This window comes from Oryx dammah, unplaced genomic scaffold, assembly GCF_014754425.2.
Source record: "Oryx dammah isolate SB20612 unplaced genomic scaffold, SCBI_Odam_1.1 HiC_scaffold_26, whole genome shotgun sequence".
NCBI classification, from domain to species: Eukaryota; Metazoa; Chordata; class Mammalia; order Artiodactyla; family Bovidae; genus Oryx; species Oryx dammah.
The window spans coordinates 50,829,003-50,835,002 of NW_024070210.1; the positions used below are offsets into that span (position 1 = coordinate 50,829,003).

At 46.6% G+C, this 6,000-nt stretch overlaps 1 long non-coding RNA gene across 1 annotated transcript in view; it reads left to right on the plus strand.

Annotated features, from left to right (window-relative positions):
• LOC120853041 overlaps positions 1-3,062 on the plus strand; it is a 37,243-nt gene extending 34,181 nt beyond the window's left edge. Inside the window, exon 4 of the long non-coding RNA XR_005718699.1 lies at positions 2,435-3,062. This is a non-coding gene — a long non-coding RNA (uncharacterized LOC120853041). The remainder of the gene's footprint in view (positions 1-2,434) is intronic.
• Positions 3,063-6,000: the final 2,938 nt, after the last annotated feature.

The window sequence follows — 6,000 nt, forward strand, 5'->3', positions numbered from 1 at the left end:
TTGTGTCTCAGCTCCCATCACAGCCATTGTTTCCCCAAAGTCAAGCTCAGAAACGAGGTGTAAGCACAAATCCAGGCAGACAAAAAAAAAAAGAAGAGGCCTCATGACATCAAGCCTGAAAATTCTGGGCCAATTTAAGGCAACCAAGGATGCTGTGAAAAGGTTAAAATATTTTTTTCTTCACCCAAGAATGCTCTAGGAACAGAGTCATTTTCGCAAGCTGAGCCAGACCCTCCACAGAGAGCTTGGTGACATCACCAAACAGCACCTGAGAAGTCTCCTTTTGTGAGGTCTTGCCACTGTTCCATGACGAGGTCCTCTTGGTGTGTTGTCATGGCCTGGCCACCTCCTTCAGCCACACAGAGGGGCTCCTGTCCCTGAGATTTATGATCAGAATGGGTGATATCAAAGTGAAACCATGTAACTCACATTTGGACTTGAACTCAGTCTCACACCTGGTCTCGGGAATTAATGAAACTCGGGTTCTTGATGTCTCATCACAGAAAGAATTCAGTGAGAGACAAAGTGATAGATAAGAAGTTGATTTATTTAAAGAGAAACACATTCCACAGAGTTTTGACTGTCTCAGAAAATGAAAGCAGCCTTGGAATATGGCATGTTTAGTTTTTACGGGCTGAAGTTTCATAGGCTAATGAGTGGGAGGAGTATTCCAACTATTAATATTTCAGGGAAGGGGCAAGGATTAGAGGAATTGGGCCACCACCTACTTTTTGACCTTTGATGGTTGGCCTCAGAACTGTCAGAGCAATGTTGGGTGTGCCACTTAGCTTGCTGATGTGTTTCAATGATCATATTTTTGTTGTTCACTTGCTAAGTCGTGTCTGACACTTTGCCACCCCATGGACTGCAGCACTCCAGGCTTCCCTGTTCTTCACTGTCTCCTGGAGTTTGCTCAAACTCATGTCCATTGAGTCAGTGATATCATTCAACCATCTCATCCTCTGTCACCCTCTTCTCCTGCCTTCAATCCTTCCCAGCATCAGCGTCTTTTCCAGTGAGTTGGCTCTTCACATCAGGTGGCCAAAGTACTGGAGCTTCAGCTTCAGCATCAGTCTTTTCAATGAATATTCAGAGTTGGTTTCCTTTAGGATTGACAGGTTGGATCTCCTTGCTGTCCAAGGGACTCTCAAGAGTCTTCTCCAACACCACAGTTTGAAAGCATCAATTCTTTGGCACTCAGCCTTCTTTATGGTTCAACTCTCACATCTGTACAAGACTACTGAGAAAACCATAGCTTTGACTATACAGACCTTTGTTGGCAAAGTGATGTCTCTGTTTTTTCATATGCTGTCTAGGTTTGTCATAGCTTTTCTTCCAAGGAGCAAGCATCTTTTAATTTCACTGGTGCACTCACCATCCACAGTGATTTTGGAGCCCAAGAACACACTGAGACTCAAACTCTAGTGAAAGTTGACTTGTCCACCATCTTGGACCTATTTTGTTCTAAGCAGTTTATGTCATGTCCTGGGGCTGTCATCCTTTTAAAGTTTGTACCCTGCCTCCTTCCTCCTGTTTCAAAAGCAGGAAGAGCTGGAGAGAAGATCTAGAAGGGAGGGTGGGGCTCCACCTATCCACTCACACCTGGAGACATCCAGATGACCAATTCAAGCAGTGGTGCCTGGGCCTGTATCTACTCACAGATGTACCCACACACCAGCTCTGTGCGGGTCTCGTGTCTCTACCACATCCAAAATTCATCAGTACGTTCCTTTGCTGGGGCTGCCATAACACAAGACCACAGACTGGTGGTTCAAACAACAGAAATTTATTTTCTTGCAGTCCTGGATGTTAGAAGTCAGAGGTCAAGGTATCAGCAGGGCTGGTTTCCCCTGAGGCATCTCTGCTTGGCTTGCAGATGGCAGTCAGGCATGGGGAACCCTGGGGCATCATTGTTCTGTCTGAGTTTCAGCAATTCCCTGGGAGTGGTGGCACTTCAGGATTAGAAAAAGAAGCTTATAAATACACCTGAGACTGGATAGTAAGTATAAGTCTATACCCTCCAAACCAGGCCCAAACAGGCGGCTTTTGCTACTGGTGGTGCAGAAAGCTATGGCTAGCTCCGGTGCACAGGAGCCAGCTGGCAGCTTGTGGGGGAGGGGGCTCGGCCCTTTCCAACAGCATGATTAAGAGTTTCTGGCAACAGGAGCAATAACTGGCTAGAGACCAAGAAGCAGCCGTTTATCTGGCTGCTGGTGGAGGTGAGTGATAAAACTCACCCTCTGGCTCAGCGCCCGAGGCAGGGTCATCCTCAAGGGAGGTGCTCGCTATGAGCCCCCCTGGCCTCTCTCTGGCTTGGGAGGCGATTTTCCCCACACAGGCGAGCTGTCCCCAGCCAGGCCACTGCCTAGACTCACCCTGGCCTCAGTCAGGGATGGCTGCCATCCTCTCCCAGGTGTCTGCTTTCTCCCTTCAGGCCCCACAGACTCCGAAGGAGGAGAGGATGATCGCCAGCCGGGAGACAAAGCAGGATTGGCAAGATAAACACCGCAGCTTCTCTTCGGGGAAGTGAACCACAGATCGTGAGGGAGACTGGGTAAAAGAGACCTGGATCTGGAGTCTAAAAACCTCATCTCCATCCTGGCTATGTCACGGACTGCAGGTGGCCTCGAGCAAATCACCATAGTCTCTAGGCCTCTGCTTTTCAGTAGTGAGTGAGGTTGGTATTAGAGACCCAATAGGGCTGTTCTGAGGATGAAATGGGTCATCTATGTATGTGAAACTATGTAATGCAACTCTGCATGACTGGCCATAAAACATTTGTAAGAATGTCCTCTTTACTAAGTCGTCCTCCATCATAACGCTCATCTGATTCACTGAATACTCCCATTGCTTCCCCCACTCTTTATTACCAAAGTATCCCAGTATAGAAAAAATTGAAAGAAGAGCACAAAGAATTACTGTATACCCTCCAGACAGATTCAATAACTGTTAACACGTTAGCATATTTATTCTCTCTCTCTATGCATATTTATATGTGTATGTGACACAGAACCATTTGATTTCTATCTCTCACTGTATGTATATATATGAAAATGAATGTCTATAAGTCTCTGTTCTCTTTCTTTCCCACATATATATTTGAGCCCAGTCTCTCAGGCCTCCAGGGGACCTCTCTTGTTCTTACATTACCTGCTGCATCTCTCTCTCCCTACTGGACTAGGAACACCTCAAAAGCAGGGACAAGGTAGTCACCATTGTATCCCCAGGACTCACAGAAGCTGGCATGGAGTAGGCATGTGACAAGTGACCATTGAGTAAATCCCTTTTCAACTATCCAACAGACACTTTTTTTTTAAGTAAATGAGTTTTAAGTCATTTCATCTGGCAAATTCCAGATCCCTGCTGGTGATAATGGAAAAAAACACCCAGAGGTGCAGGATGGTCAGGGCTTGCTGTACTTCTCCCTCTACAAGCATGGGGACTGAAGTCACTTGGGACTCATAGGGAGAGGCTGTACTCTACAGCTACGATGCAGCTATCTATTTGCAATATGGAAATACTCTCCAGACCACAATCTACTCTGGAAAACACACGTGCAGGGACAAGCTGACTCTGTCCCCACAATGGACCTCACAGAAGTGATGTAAGTCCTTTAGGTTTTCAGGGAACAAGCAACCCACTTTCAGACCAGTAAGGGTGGGAAGAGGGTATGTTGTTTGGCCTATAAATTCCCTACAATGCTCACAAAATTCACGGGAATTTTAAGCTTCCCTCAGCCTCAGATGGGGCTTCTGAAGTAACACTAGTGGCAAAGAACCTGCCTGCCAATGCAGGATATATAAGAGACATGGGCTGGATCCCTGGGTTGGGAAGACCCCCTGGAAGAGGAAACGGCAACCCATGCCAGTATTCTCGCCTGGAGAATCCCATGGACAGAGGAGCCTGGCGAACTACAGGTCATCGGGTTGCAAAAAGTAAGACACGAATGAAGCAACTTTGCATGCAGGCAACTTCAGATGGCTCTCTTGAAAACAGTTTCTCAGACTTTAATGTGCATATGAATGACCTGAGGAGCCTGATAAAATGAATGTTCTGTTTCAGTACATCTGGGATGGGCTCCAAGATCTTACATTTCTACCAAGTGTTTGGGTCATTCCAATGTGGCTCCCCCCCAAAACACACTTTGAGAAACAACGTTCTGAAGAACACAAAATAGCTCCTCAGTTACTTGGTGAACTAGTAATTAGCACCTACTTCCAGATATAAGAGCTTCCCTGGTGGTTCAGAGGTAAAGAATCTGCCTGCCAAGCTGGAGACATGGATTCGATCCCTGGGTTGGGAAGATCCCCTGGAGAAGGAAATGGCAATCCACTCCAGTATTCTTGCCTGGGAAATCCCATTGACAGAGGAGCCAGGTGGGGTACAGTCCATGGGGTCGCAAAGAGTCAGACACAACTTAGCGACTAAACAACAACTAGATATAAGGCAGTGTGCCAGCGCTGGTTGTACCAGAAAATGGGAAGAAATGCAAAGATGGACAAAATGCAGTTCTTTGCCTCAAATCCAGCTGGATCTGCCTCATTACTATGTTCAGGCCTTAATTCTTACAACCTATAATCTGTACAGTGGATATTGTTGTTCTCATTTTGCTTGTGAAAGTGGGGTTCATTCAGTCTGTCTTACCCAAGCCAGTGAAAGGATACTGTGAGATCTGAGCTGAGGTCTCCCTGACTCCGAGACCTGTGTTTTCCATGCACCTCTCTCACACCTGGTCTTCATGCACGTCTCACTAAGTGCTCAGATAGAAGGGCACAAAGCACACCTCGGTAGCCCCTGGGGAAAGAAAGTGTGGTAGCAGCAGGCAAGAGACACTAAGTGACCACCAGAGAGGGGAGTTAGGACCCAGCGGGTACCTCGAGGGTGCCTTGCCTTGGGTCTTTGTCTGTCTCAGGTAATATATTTCCTCATGCAGTGGGTCAAATGCAGCCTACACTAGTAAACTTCAGCCATGAATTATGGCTGGAACTTTGGATAAATCACTGCCCTCACCTGGACTCAAAATTGGAAGCTGTTTAATTTCTTTTCTCTCTGACAAAAGGTCTTCCGGTCTTCCCTTCACCCTCAAGTCAAGGTGAATGTCTTTTTAGTATGTCCCCACTTGGGGTCCCCCAATCCCAACTTCTTAGCTCAGGACTGGGAGTTTCTGGGGCTCACTCTGCAGTCTTCCTGCTTTCCTTCCTAATTTTACCGTGTTTATGAGCACAACTGTGCCAGATGCTGTGCTGAGAACTGGGGATGTCAAGGCGATGAGATGACCACCCCCACACACATCAGTGTGGCCCAGGGTTGTGGAGGATAGCAACTAACTCAGCATGGGTGGGGACAGGCAGCACTGAGTGGGCAGCTTCCCCACCTGCCAGGGCTTCATTCCCCAGCAACCCTGTGAGGTGAGTATGCATGAAAAATCACCCCCATTTTAAGATGAAGAAACTGAGGCTTACAAAAGTCATCACACAATTATTAAGGATCAAATGAAATAATATATGCAAAACCACTTAGCAGAGTGTCCAACATGTAGGAAATAAATGGTACCTACAATGCCTTCTTTAGGTGGAAGAATTAGGGGAGGAGACATTTAGGGAGTTTGAAATTGACATGTACACACTGCTGTATTTGAAATGGATAACCAACCAGGGCCTACTGTGTTGCCCAGGAAACTGCTCAATGTTATGTGGCAGGCTGGATGGGAGAGGAGTTGGGAGAATGGAAGCCTATATGTATGGCTGAGTCCCTTCCTCGTGCACCTGAAGCTACTACAACATTTTTAACCGGCTATACTCCAATGTAAAAAAATATTTTTAAATAATAATAAAAAATAAAATGCCTTCTTTAAACAGCAGAACAGAGAGGAGGAGCCAGTTAGCCTTGCTCTCAGTCACAAGAAACTGGAGAGTTGAAAAAAGGCCTCTTGACTCCCCTGGAGGACAAACAGCAGGCTTGGGACTGGCCACACATAATGAGAAAACTGCTGAGGAGCAA